Source organism: Hirsutella rhossiliensis, assembly GCF_020360975.1.
Source record: "Hirsutella rhossiliensis strain HR02 chromosome Unknown scaffold00017, whole genome shotgun sequence".
NCBI classification, from domain to species: domain Eukaryota; kingdom Fungi; phylum Ascomycota; class Sordariomycetes; order Hypocreales; family Ophiocordycipitaceae; genus Hirsutella; species Hirsutella rhossiliensis.
In genome coordinates, this window is record NW_025408683.1 from 947,549 (window position 1) to 969,479 (window position 21,931).

Here is a 21,931-nt window from a genome sequence, read left to right on the forward strand (position 1 = left end):
GGGCTAGCGGGGTTAAACTTCCTTATATCTTTTAGTCTAATATATACTATAAGTACTTAAGGAGGGTTTATAATAGTATTATCCTTAGTTTCTCTTACTATAGCTTTTACTAGTAGTCTTATAAGAGCTTCTTTTATAATTAGACTTACTAGCTAGTTCGCTAGGGTTATTATCGTAAATATACCGCTAAGGGTAATATTATTTAGAGGTTCTTTCCTATTTTATTTATTATAGTTTAGCGAACTTCTTAGTAAACTTCTATAGCTTTATCCTTTAAATAGAGGTAGTTAAGGCGGGGTAGGGGAAGCTATACTATACCGATTTCTATGCGGCTCTATTACTTATAGCTAATATTACCTTATCGCTAGAACGTATTCTAGGTTATTAATTTATTCCTATAGGTTTTAACGATTAGCTAGGTAGGCTAGTAAGTCGTATTATAAAAGTTCCGCTTTTAATTCCTTTAAGCGTCGTTCTTACTACTAAGGTAGGCGATCTAGCTATCTTTTATTTTTATAGGCACTTAAAGGGAAATATCCTAGAAATAGGTATCTTTCTAACCGCTAATAAAAGCTCTATAATACTTAAGCTTTAATACTTTAAAGTTCTACTTTTATCCGGAGTTCCCTAAGTATTTCTTTTATAAAAAGAAATTAGGAAGCTAGTATTTATTAGTACGTAAGTAAGAGCTTTCTTCCTAAAAAGATATTAGGGTTTATAGGTTAAGGTTAACTTATTCCTTTCCCTATTTTTTTATCTTTTATTCTACTAGATATAGACTTTAAGAGGATAGATATTTAAGGGAATTAAAATTACTACTATTTATTATATACTAGTCCTTTAGTATAAGGCTAGTACGTTAACCTTACCGTTTACCTAGATCTAGTATAGGTTTAATAGGTAATTAAACGGACTAGCTACTATACGTAATTAAATATATTATATAGACTAGCTACTATACGTTATTACGCGCGTTAAATATAGACTAGCTACCGGTCTTATAAGTTAAAGTAAGAGTAGTAATAACTATCTATATTCTTCTTTACTTACCTAAGATCTAGCGGGTTCTTTATCTTCTTTATATACTATAGCGAGCGTAAGACCTTACTTAGGGTTTTAACCGAGTAATATCTTAACCTTATAATCGTATAATAGTAGTATAGTATATTAGCGGTATTTCCTAGTATTTTCCCTAGGTAAGCATAGGTATTTCTCTATAATTTCCCTGCTATATTCTTATAGTAACTTCTTAAGGAAATATTAGTATAATCCTTAAGGAGCTATTATTACTTAGGAAATCGTAGTATATTCCCTATATAATATATCCCTAAGGGAAATCTCTATAAAACGTCTATATAATCCGCTTAGTTATTATTTCTAGGATTTCTAGGTAATTTCCTAGAGTTTACCTAGTAGCTTCTAAGTTCCTTCTTCCGCGGAGAGCCTTAAAGAGTTAAGGGTAACTTCCTTAAGGAAGGCCAATATCGTTATAGGTACCTAGATTATCGACTATAAGGTGTCCCGTAATACCCCGGTACTACTTTAGTAGGACTTCGACCGGTTTACGTTAGTCGAAGTAGACTATAGCGGCTAGGTACTTAAAGGAACGCTCTCTTAAGAGGTAAACGGGCGGAAGTAGCTAGTAGCGTTCTACTCTTATAAGCTAACCTTAGTAGAGCGGAATTATACTATTTACGATAAAGAGATACTAGCGATTATTAGCTACCTTAAGTAATAGTAAGCAGAGCTCTAAAGCTATAAGAGCTTTAAGGTTCTTATAGACTATAAGAACCTTAAGTACTTTATAACTTACTAGTACCTCTTAAAGTAGTAAGCCTACTAGGCGGAGTATTTTTTATACTTTAACTTCTTAATTAAGTACCGCCCTAAGTAGGACTCCGCGGTCTTAGACGCGCTTTCTTAGAGGGATTAGGACCGGCTAACGGGGGCGGATATCGAGGCCCGGGATCTATAGCTTATCCTATAAGAAGTACTCCGGACTTATATAAGAGCTTCCCTAGTAAAGGAAGGCGCGGTGCTAGCGAATAAGCTTCCCCTTACGCCCTTACCTCGGCCCGGCGAGGAGGGATAGACTAGCCTAGGGGCGCGCGCGGTAAGAGTATTTTAAGATAAGGCCCTTTAACGCTTATAGGATAGGATAATAGCTCTAGACCGTACCTATAAGGGCGTACGCTACGCCGTTAAGTCTAGCGCTTAACGCTTAGATCTAAAGCTAAAGCTAAAGGTATAGGTAGCCGACTACTATATCGACCTATAAGGGCATCTACGCTAGCGGGGGAGACTATAAGTACCGGGCGCACTATATACTATAGAAGCTAAGGAGAAGGAGGGACTACTAGAGCTAGATAAATAGAATAAGCTTTAAGGGAGGCTAGTCTAACTTATCTATAACTCTAGCGTCGTAGGCTACCTAAGTAAATAAGGTATAGCGGTAAGCCTTATAAGGGACCTTTACTAGCCCCTCTTATAGTATTACGTTTATCGCTTCCTTTATAACTACGATATCTATAGCTATATAAAGATCTAAAAAGTATAGCTTAAGGGGCTACTAAAGTAGCTTTTAGTACTAGACCGGTTTTATATATATATATAGATAGACTTTATAATAGACCTCCTACTTATAAAAGGCGGTAACCGCTATATATAGGTAATTAAGGACCGACTTAGTAAATTAGTAGTACTAAAGCTAATACCGTCTATAGATATAAAAGCCTATATAGAGCGCTTTCTTTAGTACTAGGCCCGCTTATATAGCTAGCTAGCCTTTATTATAAGTAATAGAGGGTTAAACTAAACTAGCCGCTTTTAGTAGTACTTATACTAGCTACTTTAGATTATATAGCTACTTAGTATAGCTTACTACTTATAGACTAATAAGGGACCTAAGAGGGTTAACTAGGAAGTATAAGCGTACCTATAGGTAGTTATAGCCTATAACTAAGCGGACTAAGACCGCTAGCTCCCTACTACTTAGCTCGTACTAAATAGTAAACTATAAACCTCTATTAAGATAGCCCCCTTCTTTATAATATATAGCTTTAAGCTACCCTCCTTAATCTTATTTACCGCGGACGTAGTAGCGGAGTAGTATAGTAGTATATTACTAGAGAGCCGCGCTTCCGCGTTCGTATAAAAGCTATAAGAAACTATAGAATACTATTAATCCGCGATAGCTACTATAGTATAAGATTAAGAGTAATACGCTAATAAGACTAGGGCGCTAGTAGATAGGTTTATAGTAGGAGATAAAGTATAGCTTAACCTCCGTAACTATAGGTTAGCGCGATTAAAGAAGAAGTTAAACTAGCTATATATAAAGTTTATAGTATAAAGGGTTATTAGCCTATAAGTAGTTAAGCTTAATAGTCTCTTAATAAAGGTCTATAATAAGGTTAATATTAACCTCCTTTACTAAGCTTCCTTTAACCTACTACCTAGATAAGAAGTAGCGGACGCTTAACCGCCTATATTTAAGGTAAAAGGGGACGACGAATTTAAGGTTAAAGAGATATAGGCCGTACGCTAAAAGAAGGTAGGCTAAGGGAAACGCTAGGAGGTTCTCGTTAAATAGCGTAGGTACCTTAACCTTATATAGGAACCTATATATAAGTTTATAGGAGCTATAGCCCTTAATAAGTTTAAGGCCTTATATAGACTAGTAAATAAGAATAATAGACTAATAGACTATTAGTAGCGGCTTAAGCTAGGACTATAAAGTAAGTATAGCGGAGGGGGTAGTTATAGTAATATAGGTAATATAAGTATAATAGTATAAGTAAAAATAAAAATAGCGTTTATTATAAGGCAGAGCCCCTAGACTACTTAGGCTTATTCCTTATCGTTATTATTATTATTATCTTTATTATCGTTATCCTTATTAGCCTCCTTCTTCTTATTAGTAGCGGCGGTGGTCTCTAGGGCGCTAAGGCGGCCCTTTAAGCCTATAAGCTAGTCGGCGGCGGCGGCGGCTCTAAGGGTAAAGGGGCGGCGGCTAGCGGCGGCGGTAAGGGCAGCGGCGGTAGCGAAGGCGGGCACGGCTAAGGGGACCGCCGATAAGGCGATAAAGGTAGTATCCCTAGCGCCGGGTACGTTAGAGGCGGCAATAGGGGAGCGGAGGAGTAGGACTTACTTAAGTATAAGGCCTTATCGCTCGAGGGCGCGGAGGTTACGGTAAGCAGCGGCGGCGGCGGTAAGGCGATTCTTAGTAGCCCCCTACGCCTACCTATATAAGCCGGCCTTCTAAGCCGACGCTATAGCGAGTAGGACAGGAGGCGCCGCCTTATAGGCGCGGCCGGCTCGCGCGTACTAATAGTAGCTACCGCCGCGGTAGCGCCCGGCTTAGTTAAAGTAGTCGAGCTCTTATAACGTATAACGTATATAAAGGGCTAAGTAGGCGGCGCCGGCCTATACTTAGCGCTTATACTATAGGAGGTTAGCGGATAATATCTATTACGCTTACCTAACTATAGACTTATAGGGGTAGCGGAGATAGAGGCAGGGGCTAAGGGGCCGGGCGTTATAGGTAGCGGCGGGGATAGCGTCGTTACCCTAAGGGGCGACGTAAGAGCGAATAGCGTAGTAAAGGCGGCGGTAGCGGCGGTAGGAGCGGTAGTAGCGGCGCGGGTAAGAGCGGCGGTAGTAACGGAGTCGTCGTCGGCCACGGCTAGTATAGCGTCGACGAACGACTCCGTACGCTCTAAGAAGGAGGAGGTAAGAGAGGGAGAGGTAGATATATCTATCGCGGAAGTTAATATAATAAAATACGGCCTCTTACTCTATAACGCGCGGAACTTATTAGTTAGAGTTATTATTATTATTAAGGCTATTATTACTACTACTACTACTATTATAAGTATACGTTAATAGAGCGGCCTATATAGCTAGGAATAGACTAATGCCTTAAGTAAAGCGGAACTTACTTATTAATACTACTACTATAGTTAAAGAAAAGAGAGAAGGAAGGGAAGGGGGAAGGGGGGGATGCCGCCTTATATACCCCTTAGTAGAGGATACTACCTAAGGTAGAGGGGACGGGCAACCTAAGGCTTATATAGGTCCGGACTAGCCGCCGGCTACCTAGGGGCGTATATAATAGGTTACGCCCTTATTTAAACGGCTAGCCGGCTAACGAGTATAAAGCTAGGTCCTAGCTACTTAGGCTAATAGGCGCGGGGATAATAGGGCTAGTAGGGCCGGCCTTATTAATAGGAAAGGGTAGGGAAGAGCCCGCGGTATAAGCTTAATTATATAAGAGCTATTAATAAGGCAGCGCTATGCTACGCTTAAGGGAGGGCATTATATAAGAGTCTTTAACTATTATAAGTAATAAGCTTAGGCCGCGGCCTAAGCTATATAGTTATATATAGAGGGCCGGATCCTATAAGTATAAGGGCGGGCTAGCCGCGTATAGAAGAGCTCTATATAGCTTATTAATATTATCCTATAAGCGGCACTTATATATACGCCTCTACTTACTTTATAATACTAATATAATAAAAGTAAAACCTATAGGACTAAGCCGTTTACCTAGAATACTAAGGAACTAGCTAACTATAAAAGCGGCGCTATAAACCGAAATATTAAATCTATTAAAGCTATCTTAGTTTATATATACTTAAATATCTATCTTTAAAACTAAAGGCCTAAACTAGCTATTAAATATATATATAGACTTTAGTATAGCCCGCTTTATAATTAAGGAAGACTAGCTTAACTACTTTAATAATATAACCCTTAATATAACCTATTAGGTCCTACTATCTAGTATAAGGAAAAGCTAAACTAAGGGTTAAGCGACCTTAATAATTAATATCCTAGGGAAATAAGGAACAGGATTTAAAGTTAGATAATTTACTATTAGCGCCTAAGTAGTCTAGACCTTATTTATAGGATTATTACTTAGATAAGATTTCTTAGTACTAAATAAAGTTAATATCTTAAATTCTAAGGGAATAATATTTATTAGCTTATATAGTAACCTAATAGTTATAGCTCGCTTAACCTAATAAGACTATATAATCTATTATTAAGTTATATACTAAGCTAACGTCGACGTCCCTATATATAGGATAGAACGCTTACTAGCGTAGATTAAGGATATACTAAGGGATTATAACTTAGTATTCTTTCTAAGAGACCTATTATTAGCCTATAACTTAATCTAAGGTATAACTTTAGTTATAGTAGTTAATACTACCGCTCGCTATATTAGATTTAAGAAAGGATAGTACTTAGGAATATTAATAGACCTTAGCGACGAAATATAGTTTTTATAGATCGACCTAATTAAGGAAACCCTAGCTAGGGTAACTCCGACTAAAGAGCTAGCTATATAAAAGACTATAGAATATAGCGACCTATACTAGGTTACTAACCTATTAGTAGAAACCTTAGAGGAAGGGAGCCCTAAGTCTATTAAAGGGGAACTCCTTTTATAGATATATAAATAGACTCTAAACTATAAGATTAGGATTTTATAAGACTATAGCCTCTTAGAAATAATTACTTTAGAGGACGTTAAAATCTATAATTAAGAACTTATATTTATAAAAAAGATCTAATATATAGTCGCCTATTTCCTAACCTTATAAAAAGACTAAGGTACTATTAAGGTCTACCTAGACTACTATATATATATTCCGCTAATAGAAAATTAGCACTTATATAAACTAGCGTCTAGGGCTTACCTACTTAGCTAAAAGGATAAGGTATTAATCGATTAGACCTATAAGGACCTATATTAAAAGGGGCGTATAAAATAAGCTATAGAGGTAACCCTATTTACTTACCTTATATTTATAGTCTAGAAAACTATATATAGTAATAAAAAGGGCCGAATAATAATAGACCTATACGCTCTTAATAGTATAGCTATCTTAGACGCTTACTTAATACTACTTTAAAGAGATATAATCTAGAAGCTATAAGGGAAACGCTTTATTTCCGCTATAGACGCTTAGTTTTTCTTTTATTAGTTCCTTATTTATAAGGAGTATTAAGAAAGGTTTATAGTAATTAGCTATAAAGGCTTAGAACGACTAATAGTAGCCTTAATAGGATATAAAAACTTACTTATATACGTTTAAAGATTTATAGACTAAATCCTTTAAGAATATATAAAATATTCCTTTAAGTATATCGATAATATTATAATATACTTAGATATAAAAGATAACTATATTTATTATATTTAGGCTATCTTTTAACTCTTTATAAACTATAACCTAGCCCTAGTTAGATCGAAATTATTCCTAGGCTACCTATCTATAAAACTATTAGGATTTTAAGTTAATAGTATTAGCTTAATAAATACTAAAGAATAAGTATAAGTATTATAAGATATAGAGTTTCTAAATACCCTATAAGTACTAGAAAAGTAGCTTAGCTTAGTTAACTAGCTATAGTACTTAGTAGCTTACTTTTCTTAAAAGGTAGAGGCGCTCTAAGTTTAGAAAATAGTAATACTTAAGAAAATATAAGATAGTTAAGCGCTACTTAAAAGATTAGTAAGGAATAAATATACCTCTAAGGTAATATACTAACCTTCCTTAGTAAAGGAATAAGCCTTTTAAGATATTATAAACGCTCTTATAAAACTAACGCGGCTATATTATTTCGACTTATAATAGCTATTATTCTTATAAATTAACGCTAGCCGCGAGCTAGGCTTTACGGTAATAGCCTTCTACTATATACTAAGGGTAGACTAGAACCTAAGAAGGACCCTACCTTAGATAAGTATCTAGCTAATCCTTTACCTTAGTAAACGCTTAACCGGCGGAGAACCTAAATACTAGCTTACTAAACTTAAAGTCGCTTATCTTTCCTAGGTATATTAAAAGCTCCGGTTATATATTATCTCTACCTTACTACTAAAGGTTATCGTACTAACTAACTACGCTACTTATAAGGAACGGTGTTCCTACTATAAATAAAGCAGCTATAATATACTCTCCCGATTATATAAGCTAATAAGTAGTATATTAATTATAGATAAAATCTTATCCTATAGAGCAAGAATCGCTCGTTATTTTATATGTTATTATGCATTAAACGGCTTGCCGGTTATCGTATAATCGGGAATCGAAGGAATAGAGCTAGCTTAGAATGCTAGCTAAGACCTCTTAAGAATACCGGCACGACCAACCTCCTCTAAACACGAATATTAGTAGAACCAAGACACTTCTAGATTTACTTAAGATATCACGGAATTCCCTAGTCTTAGGGCTATACGGCAGCCTAAATCTAGTCCCGAAAGGTTCTTCCGTTCAGCTACAATTGTCTATATAAGACAGCATGTCCGCTAGTAGATAGATAGAGAATTATTAACTTTAACACCTCTTCTATACACTAATATACTACTAATAAATTCCGTTAAAACTCCTACCTTATACTCCTTCTTCCCCTCTATTACGTAGTCTTATATGATCCCTTGATTTCCTAAAATTCCGCTTTTGCTTATATACCTTTAGAGGTTATAAGCCCGGCTTACTCCTTTTAAGCCGGGAAATTAACTACTTATACCTTTGCAATTCCTCGTCGAAATATTCAATTAAAATTCCTTTCGAAATTCCCCCTAACTTCTTTTACCTTCTTACGCTCTTAAACTCCTGTCTAGACTTCTCGATCCCTACGAACGAAATAATACCGAATTTATATAAAATAGGTAGATAGAAAGAATACGAATTTACTAGACTTAAGGGAAATTTAAATTATACCTTATAGACTACGAGGATAGAAGCTATCCTTATAAAAGAAAAGCTTATTACTGCTCTAGAGCAAGCAAATTATATATAGACTACGGAGGCTTTATCTATAATATTCCTTTAAGTTAAAGATAGTCCCTTAATATAAATTCGGCATCTAAAAAATGCTAAAGAAGCGTGGGATAAGCTTAAAAAGCTATATAATCCGTCGAACTTTTCGTCGAATTATCCGCTTATTAAGCAGCTCTTTAATCTTAGTCCCTCGGACTCCGATTTAGAGAAATACCTTTATAAGGTAAAAGAAATCTACGAGGATTTAAAATCCTATAACATAGAAATTCTAGAAGTTATCCTTATAGCATAGATTCTTAATTGCCTTAATAAGGAATTTAGAAGCTATATTATAAATATTACGCAGAGCCTTAGGTATAATTCTATAGCGTTTACCCTCGAATCCTTAATAGCTAGTCTTTTAGACGAAGCTAGAAGAATAGAGGATATAGATGAATCTTTAGAGAAAGCCTTCCTAATATAAAGGAAGCCTTAGAAATCCCGTAGAAATTCTACGGATACTCCTTATTATAAGGAATATAAAAAACCAGGGCATTTTATAGCAAATTGCTATAAATTACACCCGAATAAGGCTCCTGCTTATTAGGTTTTAAATAAAGGAAAGAAGGACGATAGGACTCGAATTTCTAAGAAGAGAAAATCTTCTTCTTTATCTTCCTCTTCTAGGAAGAAATCCCCTTCTAGTAGTGTTTCTACTACTAATAAAAGAAGGAAGGCTCGAATTATAGAGCTAGAGTCCGATTCGGACGATAGTAATAAGGTCTTAAATATAGCTTCTTAAGAAAATATAGACCTAGATATCGACCTTATAGACCTTTCTAGGGCTCCGACCCCTATATAAACGTCTAAGGATTTAGAGGTAATTTTAACCTCTATAAATACCCTATAGTAGAAGCTAATAAAGACTCTCTTTAGGACCTTTAGAAGCCTCGATTCCTAGAATAAAGGAATTAGTCTTAAAGGTAAGAGAAGGAGGATTTCTAGTTATAAGAATAAAAGGATCTTTAATTTTATCTATAATACCGGAGCTACTAGGTATATAGTATCTAATAAGAATTTCCTTATTAACTATAAAGAAATTAAGTCTAAAGCTTACTAGGGAAAAGCTTCCTTTATATTAGTAAAAGGAAAGGGGGACTTAGTATTTAAGTTCCGTATAGTAGAAAAAGGTATATCCTTCGACACTGCTTTTATATACCCGAATTAGGGGTAAATATACTATCCTAATCTTATTTTAATAATACCTATGCCTTAATAGGAGGAAATAAAGTCCTTTTATTAGATAATAAGGCTAAGGTCCTTACTAAAGGATTTATTAGAAATAAATTATATTATATTCCTATAAAACCTTTATTAAAAAGCTAATCGATCCTTATTACGTCTTTAAAAGCAAAGGATATAGATTTTTATACTTAGCACTTACGCTTAGGGCATATAAATAGTAGGGCTATTTTAGAAATATTAAAAAGATATAATAAGGATATAAAAATGCCTTTAAAAGAGGAAAATAAAATAAGGTAATGCGAAATATATATTAGAGCTAAAGCAACGAATAAGGTTAATAAATAACCTTCGTATAAGTCTTATTCTTATTTAGAAAAAATAGTATTAGATATTTAGGGGCTAATTAAAGTGCCTACTTATAATAAATATTACTATTATATTTCTTTCTTAGACGTAGGAACCCGATATCTAGAAATATACCTTCTTCGAAAAAAGGGAGCTCTAGATAGGTTCCTAGAATTTAAAAATAGGGTAGAAAATAACCCTAAAAATACTAGGATTAGAGAAGCATTTTCTAATAATACTAAAGAATTTATATATAAAATAAAGCTCTATTGCGAAAAAGAAGGAATTACCTTTAATTCTAGTCCTCCTAGGACGCCGGAATCTAACGGTAGAATAGAAAGAATAAATCGTACTATATTAGAAAAAGTACGAGCTCTTTTATTTACTACTAGGCTTCCTAAATATCTATAGGGAGAAGCTGTTTTAACAGCTACCTATTTATATAATAGATTACCGCATTCTACGATAGGATTTAAAAGTCCTATAGAAAAAAAGGGATAATATAATACTACCCTTCGAGACCTTAAATAAAATTAAGACCTTCGGAAGCCTTATATATTATAAGAATAAAGACCCTAAAGATAAGCTAGATAATAGAGCTTTTAAGGGAATAGTAGTAGGCTATTTAGAAAATGCATATAAAATCTAGGATTTTTCTAAGAGAAAGATTACTATCTCTAGAGATATTACTATACTAGAAAATAAATTTATAAAAAATCTAGAAATCTCTAGTAGTAATAATACCTTTGATTTTAATTCTATTCCGAATAAAGATAAGCTAGAAAGCTATATCCCTATAGAGGAAGCTACTAAAGAACCTAGAGATAAAAGTCCCTCGCCCTTTATAGAAGAAGAGTCTCTAAATAACGATCCTATTCCTACTACTAGTAAAATAGTAGTAGAATTACCTAAGAAGCTAGAAGGGTTCGATTCTAACTATATCGAATACCCTAACGTTAATTTATTTCTAAACTGCGATTTTATAGAGTTAATTCTAGCTAGTATAGAAAATCAGGATCTAAAAATTCTAAAGACCTATAAATAGGCATTAAATAGCCCTAAAATAGCATTTTAGAAAGATACTATAATTAAGGAAATTATCTAGCTAATTAAATATAAAACTTAGGAATTTTCCTACCTCCTTAGGGATAGGGAGGCTATATAAGGCCGCTAGGTCTATACTATTAAGAAGGATAGTTAAAATAATATAATAAAATATAAAGCCCGTTTCGTAATATAGGGATTTAAGTAGATCTATAGCTTAGATTTCCTAGATACCTTCTCGACTACGGCTAGACCCGAATCTATTAGAATTCTACTTATTTTAGCTATTATCTATAAATTTAAAGCTTTGCAAATAGATATAATAAATGCCTTCGTATATACCGATATAGATAGCGAAGTATATATTGATCTTCCTATAGGCTATAAAGAATACGCTCTTAAAGAATATTATTTAAAATATAGATTAGCTTATAGAGCTAAAGGAATTAAATTAACTAAATTCCTAGACCTATATAAAACCGGTTAAATTAAAGCAAAGCTAAAGAAAGCATTATATAGCCTAAAACAAAGTCCTAAGCTCTAGTATAATTATTTAAAAATTATACTAAATAATCTTAGATTTCTTCCTCTTTTAATAGACGAAGGAGTATTTATAAATAAGGACTATAGTATAGCCTTAGCAATTCACGTCGACGACTTTCTTATAGTAGGGCCTCTAAATCTATAATAGAAGAAAGATTATTTAAAGAATTATCTAAATTCCTAGATTTTACTATCTTAGGAGATATAAAAGACTTCTTAGGTCTAAATATTATAATAAACCGAGAAAATAAAGAGCTATATATATCCTAAGAAAATTATACCTTAAATACATTAAAGGAATTTAATAAAGAAGGTTTAGGAACTTGAATTTACCCTATAGTAGGCCTTAAGCTTATAAAAGTAAAGGAATTACCTTCTAAGGAAGATATATTATAATTTTAGAAAGAAATAGGATCTCTATTATACTTAGCCTTATTTACTAGGCTAGATATCTTATATTCTATAATTTCCTGCGCTAGATTCGCGGCTAAGCCCGACTAGACGTATTTTAAGGCTTTAAATATAATTTAGAAATATTTAAATAAATTCCTAGCCTAAAGATTAAATATAATTGCAATATCCCTTTACCTATCTATATATAAAGGGTTTTACCGACTCTAGCTAGGCGTCGGATTTAACGGACGGAAAATCCTTTTCCGGTTACTGTTTTTATATATATAATAATATAATAAGCTAGGCTTACTCTAAGCAGAAAGCCGTTGCCCTTTCTACCTACGAAGTAGAGTATATTAGCCTTAGGGAGGCAAATAAAGAAGCTGTTTATTTAAACATACTTTTTAAAAATATTACTAAGGATCTATCTATTAAGATTCCTAATACTATACCTCTTATTTTAACGGATAATACTGCTGCTATTAAATTAGTAGAAAATCCGGAATTTTATAAAAGGTCTAAGCATATAAGATTAGCCTATTACTATGCTAGAACTAGTATAAGAGAAGGGGAAATTAGAGTTTTTTATATTAAATTAAAAGATAATATAGCTAATATTTTTACGAAGGAATTAAGGCCTAGATTACTCTATAAATTTAGAAACGGTCTATCCTTAATATAAGTTCCTAAGTAATTAAAAGGGGTTTTTAGATATTTCTTATGCTTTCTATATCTTTCCCTTACTAGGTTTTTCCTTTTTAGGTTTCCTAGAGAAATATTTACTAGGTTTTTATCTATTAAGATTCTCCTAGCAATAATAGGTTTTACCTTATATAAGGTTATCCTATAAATAATTATTATAACTATAGATTTTTCCTACTATAGGTTTTTCTATTAGTTTATACCTAAGGATTTTCTTTTCCTAAGAAAGAATAGGTTTTTATATATCCTATTAAGGTATAAGAATAGTTTTCCTATATTAGGTTTTTACCCTATATATATACTACTATAAATAAATCAGTAAAGAGTATATAAATCTACTCTTTAAGGGAGGCTATAAGGAACGGTGTTCCTACTATAAATAAAGCAGCTATAATATACTCTCCCGATTATATAAGCTAATAAGTAGTATATTAATTATAGATAAAATCTCATCCTATAGAGCAAGAATCGCTCGTTATTTTACATGTTATTATGCATTAAACGGGTTGCCGGTTATTATATAATCGGGAATCGAAGGAAGAGAGCTAGCTTAGAATACTAGCTAAGACCTCTTAAGAACACCGGCACGACCAACCTCCTCTAAACACGAATATTAGTAGAACCAAGACACTTCTAGATTTACTCGAGATATCACGGAATTCCCTAGTCTTAGGGCTATACGGCAGCCTAAATCTAGTCCCGAAAGGTTCTTCCGTTTAGCTATAATTGTCTATATAAGACAGCATGTCCGCTAGTAGATAGATAGAGAATCATTAACTTTAACACCTCTTCTATACACTAATATACTACTAATAAATTCCGTTAAAATTCCTACCTTATACTCCTTCTTCCCCTCTATAATATAGTCTTACGTAATTCCTTCATTTCCTAAAATTCCGCTTTTGCTTATATACCTTTAGACTACTATAAGTATAATCCTAAAGTAAATATTACTATTTACTATTAGTATAAAGACTAATAATCGGCTTATACTTACTTTATAGTACCTTAGCTAGTTTCCTTTAAAGGTCTATTATATTCTTAGAACTATAAATATCCTTACTAATATACTATCTTAACTACTATTTATAATACCTAGGAAATATAAACCTAGGAAATTAAACTATATCTAAGAAGATAAAGTGCTAGTTAAATATATATATATAGTTATAAAATCCTTTATTTAACTTAACTTATACTAAAAGATCTAGGAAGTATATATAAAAGAACCTAGGTAAGCTAGTATACTAAAGTAGCTTAGAAATAATAAGTCTTAGGTCGGTCTCTTATTTATTTAGCGGAATAGGTTACTCTACCTAGTTAAGTTTAAAGGTCGTTATTAGCTTTATATCCTTACTATCTACGCTAAGGAAATTATTGCTAATAACTATATATATAAATTTTACCTTAGATAGTAAAGGATATAAGAGGAGTTATCCTTTATATTTACTATTACTAGCCTTAAGAAACTTATCGATACCTTAGAAAAGGCCCCTTATAAATAGATAGAGAGATACTCTAAGACTAAGCTAGGATCTTAATCGCTCTAGCTTAGGTAGGAATAAAAAAGCGGTATAAAGCGAAGTACTAAGTACTAGAGTTTAAGCTTAGAGACTAAGTATAGCTCTAGCTAGGAAAAGGATATAGCGTAGCTAACGGATAGGTAGTAAAGTTAAAGGAACGCTATATAAGACCGTTTAAAGTCCTTAAGTAGATCGGCTATCTAGCCTACCGCCTTAACCTAGCTAGATCCTTAAATATCTATAACGTTATTTCTATTATATAGCTATAGCCGGCTAAACGACTAAACGCTTAACCTAGCCTAGAACCTAATACTAACTACTAAGTTAAAAGAATCCTTAACTTTAGAACTTATAAATATAGCTAAGGGACCGCTTATATAAAATACTTTATTAGCTAGAAAGGCTAGCTAAGTAGCTATAATTCCTAGGTAGCCGCTAAGGATATTATCGCTAAAGACCTTATTAAAGAATTTACTATATAGTAAGGAGTATTATAAAGTTATATTACCTATACTTAAAAGCTCCGCGTACGCGCTATATAATAGTATAAGCCGCTATAGCTAAGGGAGAAATAATAATATATAGTATACGCCGTTACTATTTATTCTCTTAGAAGTCTAAGGATAGGTTAACTAGCTAATAAGTATTAATAGGCCGCCCGCGGCGAATAGTAACTTAATTCTATATTTTAGTACTTATATTTATTTTTATTTTAAGAACTTAATTTCCTTATCCTTTTACGATCCCTTTTCTATACTAAACCGCGCCCCTCTTATACCTATATTTAAGGTTCTCGCTATCTAAGGCTATAAGTATCGTAGTAAGGACTTAGTATTTCGCTAGTATTTCTCCGACTAAATCTACCGCCGACCGCCGCGCCTAAGCCTTAAGGGATTCCGTTAAGTAGTCTAATTATATAAGAATAAGGTAGAGCTCCTTTATAATATTAAGTTTAATATAGCTATATTTACTAAGTAAAAATAAGATAATTATAGTATATATATATTAACTACCGCGACCTCCTTACTAGAGAAAGGTACGATCTTAACGCGGGCTTAGTAGAAAATAGTATATATTACGCCCCTTTATCTCTTCCCTTAGCTAAAGCCTATAATCTATATAAATATAACTAGCTATACTTCTCTATACCTTATAATATTACCGCTTATTATATTACTACTATAACTCTTATAACTACCTAAACTAATAGAAACGTAATATTAACTATCTAACTATAGTAGGTTAGCGCTTCCTATTACCTTATTCTTAGTACTTTATTATATATTTACTTTAATAACTATACTTTATCGCTATTAAGCTTTAGTAATTTATTTAGCGACTCGCTACCCTTAGTTTTAAGTATTATAGGGAAAACCCTTAATACCCCTTAAAACGCCCGCGGGTAGTTTACCTTATTATTTAATAAAAACGAGCTTCTTCCCTTATTACTATACGACCTAAATAGAGCTATCTTCCCTAATAAAACTAAGATAATAACTAGCGCCCTTAAAACCGCGTAGATCGTTACTATCTTAGCTAACGTTATTAATAAGCTCTTATCTAGATAGGTAGCCTCTATAAACGCCCAGATACTTAAGATCGTCGCTACTATTACTAATATAAAGTACCTCCTTACTTATCTAAAGATATTTAAGGCCGCCGCTATAAAGGAGCGCGAGGCCTTTAGTATACTAAGAACTTATAAGTTTAAAGAGACCCTTAAGCGTACCTTAGCTAGGACTAAAGGATCTAGTATAGTAGACCTTATATTCGACGAGCTATTAAGGAACTTATTTACTAGACGCTTACTTACCGCTACCGCGGCCCTACCTTTTACTCCCTTTAAGTAGGCTAACCTATTCGCTAAGGAATAGGCCCTAATACTAGTCTAATAAAAGCTTAACCCCTTCTAGGTTCTAAGCTATAGAAAGCTTAGACTATTTCCTATTATACCTTTTATAGTATACTACGATAACCTAGGTAATATAAATAGCTATATAGGTATTATCTACTTTAGGTCGGAAGCGCTAGTCTATAAAGCTATAAACGCGGCTATAATCTAAGTAAATCTATTTACCGCTATCTATAAGGAGGCTAACGCCGACCTCTTACTTAGCTAGTACGCCGCCCTCGCTAAAGTACTTACTAGCTTTATTTATTAGTTTGCTTTTACTACCTACCTCTTAAACGACTTACTTAAGCTCGCTATAGTATACTAAAAAGCCGCTTATATTAGCCCCTTATATACGCTAGCCGCGGCCCGCCTTTATATAGCTAATATAATAGCTTATTTTAACTTATTAAACTAAAAGTTTATTAATATATACTTAAGCGGATTCTAAAGCCTAGGCCTAACTATATAGGTACTAGTAGTAGTAATCTATAATTAAACTCTAGCCTCTCGTAATAGACTAGCTATAATACTCTTAGTAGAACCGGCCCTAAATAACGCTTATAGCGTGCCTATTTATAGAGCCTCTAATATATAGGATGCCTTAGCTAACGTACTAGTTAGCCCTAAGGAACTAATAAAGGAGGAAGCTAAGGAGGAGATCCCTTACTTTACCCTTACCCCTATAGCGTAAGACGGTCGGTTACTAGGTTAGCCTTATAATATCCCTAGCCCTATTTATTTTATTACTAGCTTAGTATTACGGAGTAGGTAGAGGCGTATATATAGGTACCGTTTATAAGATAATATTAATAAGCTATATAGAGCTCTTCTATACGCGGCTAGCCCGTATATATATATATAGGATCCGGCCCTCCGTATATAACTATATAGCTTAGGCTATAGCTTAAGCCTATAACCTATAATAGTTAAAGACTCTTATATAATACCCTCCCTTAAGCCTAGCGCGGCGTTGCCCTATTAACGGCCTCTATACTATTAAGCCTATGCCGCTAGCTTTACCCTACCCTTTCCTATTAATTATATTAGCCCTACTAGCCCTATTATCCCTATACTTATTAGCCTAGGTAGCTAGAACCTAGCTCTATACTTATTAGCCGGCTAGCCGTTTTAAATAAGGGCGTAACTTATTATATACGCCCCTAGGTAGCTAGCGGCCGGCCTAGACCTATATAAGCCTTAGGTTGCCCGTCCCCTCGGCCTTAGGCAGCCTCCTCTACTAAGGGGTATATAAGGCGGCATCCCCTCCTTCCTCCTTCCCTTCCTTCTCTTCCTTCTTTAACTATAGTAGTAGTAGTAATAGGTAAGTTCCGCTCTACTTAGGGTATTAGTTTATTCCTAGCTATATAGGCCGCTCTATTAATATATACTTATAGTAATAGCTATAGTAGTAATAATAGCCCTAATAATAGTAATAATAATAATAACTTTAACTAATAAGTTCCTTGCCTTATAAAGTAGGAGGCCGTAATCCGTAATACTAACTTCCGCGATAGATATATCTACCTCCCCCTCCCTTACCTCCTCCTTCTTAGAGCGTGCGGAGTCGTTCGTCGACGCCGTGCTAAGCACGGCCGACGATAACTCCGCCGCTACCGCTGCTCCTACCCGCGCCCCTACTACCGCGCCTACCGCCGCCGCTACTGCCTCCGCTACGCTAGCTACCCTTATATCGCCCTTTAAAGTAACGACGCCGTCCCCGCCGCTACCTATAACGCCCGGCCCCTCGGCCCCCGCCTCTATCTCCGCTACCCCTATAAGTCCGTAGTTAAATAAGCGTAATAGACGTCTTCCGCTAACTCCTTAAAGTATAAGCGCTAGGTCTAGGCCGGAGCCGCTCGCGCGGCCCCCTATATACGGTATACGTTATAGGAGCTCCCTTACGCCGACTAGGTCGGGCGCCGCCGCGGCGGTAGTTATTACTAGTATACGCGTGCTAGCCGCGCTTATAAGGCGGCGCCTCCTATCCTACTCGCTATAGCGTCGGCTTAAAAGGCTAGCGCGTATAGGTAGGCCTAGGGGGCTACTAAGAAGCGCCTTACTACCGCCGTAGCCGCCTACCGTAACCTCCGCGCCTTAGAGTGCTAGGGGCTTATCCCTAAGTAGGTTCTTCCCCCTCTACTCTCCTACCTCTACTACTAACTCTCCTAGTACTAGGGATACTGCCTCCGTCGCCTTATTAGCGATCCCTATAGCCGTGCCCGCCGCCGCCGCTACCGCTACCCCTGCCGCCGCCGCCGAAGCTAGCCGCCGCTTCTTCGCCCTTAGAGCCGCCGCCGCCGCCGACTAGCTTACGGGCCTAGAGGGCCGACTTAGCGCGCTAGAGAGCGCCGCCGCCGCCGCTAAGGAGGAGGAGGGGGCCGACGAGGATAACGATAATAATAATAGTAAAGGCGGGGGTAATAACAAGGAATAAGCTTAGGAAGTTTAAGGGCTCCGCCCTAAAATAAACGCTATTTTTATCTCCGCTTATACTATTAGACCTATATCGCTATAACTACCTACTCCGCTTTACTTATTTTATAGTCTTAGTTTAGGCTACTACTAGTAGTTTATTAGTCTATCGTTCTTATCTACCGGTCTATATAGGGTCTTAAACTTATTAAGGGCTATAGCTCCCGTAAACTTATATATAGGTTCCTACGTAGGGTCGAGGTACCCGCGTAACTTAATAAGAACCTCCTAGCGTGTCCCTTAGCCTACCTTCCTTTAGCGTATAGCTTATATCTCCTTAACCTCGAATTCGTTATCCCCCTCTACCTTAATTATAGGCGGTTAAGCGTCTACTATTTCTTATCTAAGTAGCGGGTTAGAGGAGGCTCGGCGAAGGAGGTTAATATTAATCCTATTATAGACCCCCGTTAAGAGGCTATCGAGCTTAACTACCTATAGGCTAACGACCCTCCGTACTATAAACTTTATATATAGCTAGTTTAGTTTCTTCTTTAGTCGTGCTAACCTATAGTTATAGAGGTTAAGCTATACCTTATCTCTTACTATAAACCTATCTACTAGCGCCTTAGTCTTATTAGCGTGCCGCTCTTAATCCTACGCCGCCGCGGCTATCGTAGATTAGTAGTATTCTATAGTTTCTTATAGCTTCTATATAAACGTAGAAGCGCGGCTCTCTAGTAATATACTACTATACTACTCCGCTACTATATTAGCGGTAAATAGGATTAGGGAGGGCAGCTTAAAGCTATACGTTACGAAGAAGGTGGCTATCTAAATAAAGGATTATAGTCTACTATTTAGCGTAAGCTAGGCGGCAGGGAGCTAGCGGTCTTAGTTTACCTAGTTATAGGCTATAACTACCTATAGGTACGCCTACGCTTCCTAGTTAACCCTCTTAAGTCCCCCGTCGGTTTATAGGTAATAGGCTATACTAAGTAGCTATATAATCTAAAGTAGCCGGTATAGGTGCTATTAAAAGCGGCTAGTCTAGTTCGACCCTCTATCGCTTATAATAAAGGCCGGCTAGCTATATAAGTAGGCCTAGTACTAAAGGAAGCGCTTTATATAAGCTTTTATATCTATAGATAGTATTAGCTCTAGTACTATTAATTTACTAAGTTAGTCCTTAATTACCTATATATAGCGGTTGCCGCCTTTTATAAGCGGGAGGTCTATTATAAAGTCTATCTATATATATATATAAAACCGGTCTAGTACTAAAAGCTACTTAAGTAGCCCTTTAAGCTACGCCCTCTAAATCTTTATACGGCCGTAGATATCGTAGTTATAGAGGAAGCGACGAACGTAGTATTATAGGAGGGGCTAGTAAAAGTCCCTCGCGAGGCCTACTACTATACCCTGCCTACCTAGGTAACCTACGATGCTAGAGTTATAGATAAGCTAGACTAGCCTCCCTTAAAGCTTATTTCGTTCGTTTAGCTCTAGCGGTCTATCCTTCTCCTTAGCTTCTATAGTATATAGTGCGCCCGGTACCTATAGTCTCCCCCGCTAGCGTAGATGCCCCTATAGGTCGATATAGTAGTCGGCTACCTATACCTTTAGCTTTAGCTTTAGATCTAAGCGTCGAGCGCTAGACTCTATAGCGCGGCGCACGCTTTTATAGGTACGATCTAGAGCCGCTATCCTATCCTATAAGCGTTAAAGGGCTATATCTTAGAATACTCTCGCCGCGCGTACCCTTAGGCTAGTCTATCCCTCCTTACTAGACCGAGGTAAAGGCGCTAAGGGAAGCTCGTTCGGTAGTAAAGGTATAGGGGGAAGCTCGTCCGCTAGCACCGCGCCTTCCTTTACTAAGGAAGCTCCTATATAAGTCTATAGCGCTTCTTATAGGATAAGCTATAGATCTCGGGCCTCGATATCCGCTCTTATTAGCCGGTCTTAATCCCTCCGGGAAAGCGCGTCTAGGACTACGGAGTCCTACCTAGGGCGGTACTTAATTAAGAAGTTAAAGCGTAAGAGATACTCCGCCTAGCGGGCTTACCGCTCCGAGAGGTGCTAGTAGGTTATAAAGTACTTAAGGTTCCTATAGTCTATAAGAACCTTAAAGCTCTCGTAGCTTTAGAGCTCCGCTTACTATCGCTTAAGGTAGTTAATAATCGCTAATATCTCCTTATCGTAAATAGCGTAATTCCGCTCTACTAGGGTTAGCTTATAGGAGTAGAACGCTACCGGTTACTTCCGCCCGTTTACCTCTTAAGAGAGCGTTCCTTTAAGTGCCTAGCCGCTATAGTCTACTTTAACTAACGTAGACCGGTTAAAGTCCTACTAAAGTAGTACTAAGGCTTATAAGAAAAGGTCCTTAAGCGTATAGAACGCTCCTTCTTATATAGGCCCCTAATAAAAGGCGGTCTACTTCTTAGTAATCTTATTTAAGGGTATTATAATATAAGAGAAGCCCTTAATAAATATCCTATAATAGTTTGCGAACCTAAGAAAGCTCTATATACTTATTTACGTAGTTAGGGCCGCTTAGTCCTAGATCGCCTAGATCTTTATAGGATCTACCTATATACCTACGCCTACGTAAATAATAAAGCTTAGGTACTTAACCCTCTTAACCTTAAATTCGTACTTATCTAGGTTAAGGTAGAGCTTATAAAGTTAGAGGCGTTTTAAGACCCTTTATACTTTCTATATATAGTCCTTATAAAAGCCGCTTATATAGATAAAGATATTATCTATATATATAGAAGCGAACTTATTAAGGAAGTCGTAAAGTATATTATTAATATAACGCTAAAAGGTAGCGGGCGCTCTTAATAGGCCGAAGGGCGTTATAAGCTACTTAAATAAGCTATAGTATATATAGAACGCTGTTTTCTACTTATTACCCGCTAAGATCTATACCTTATAGAACGCTTATTTTATATCTAGCTTCGTAAACTACTTTACCTTTAAGAGGTTATAAAGTATATCCGAGATTAAGGGTAAGGGGTAGCGGTCTAGCCTTATAATTATATTTAAAGCCTTAT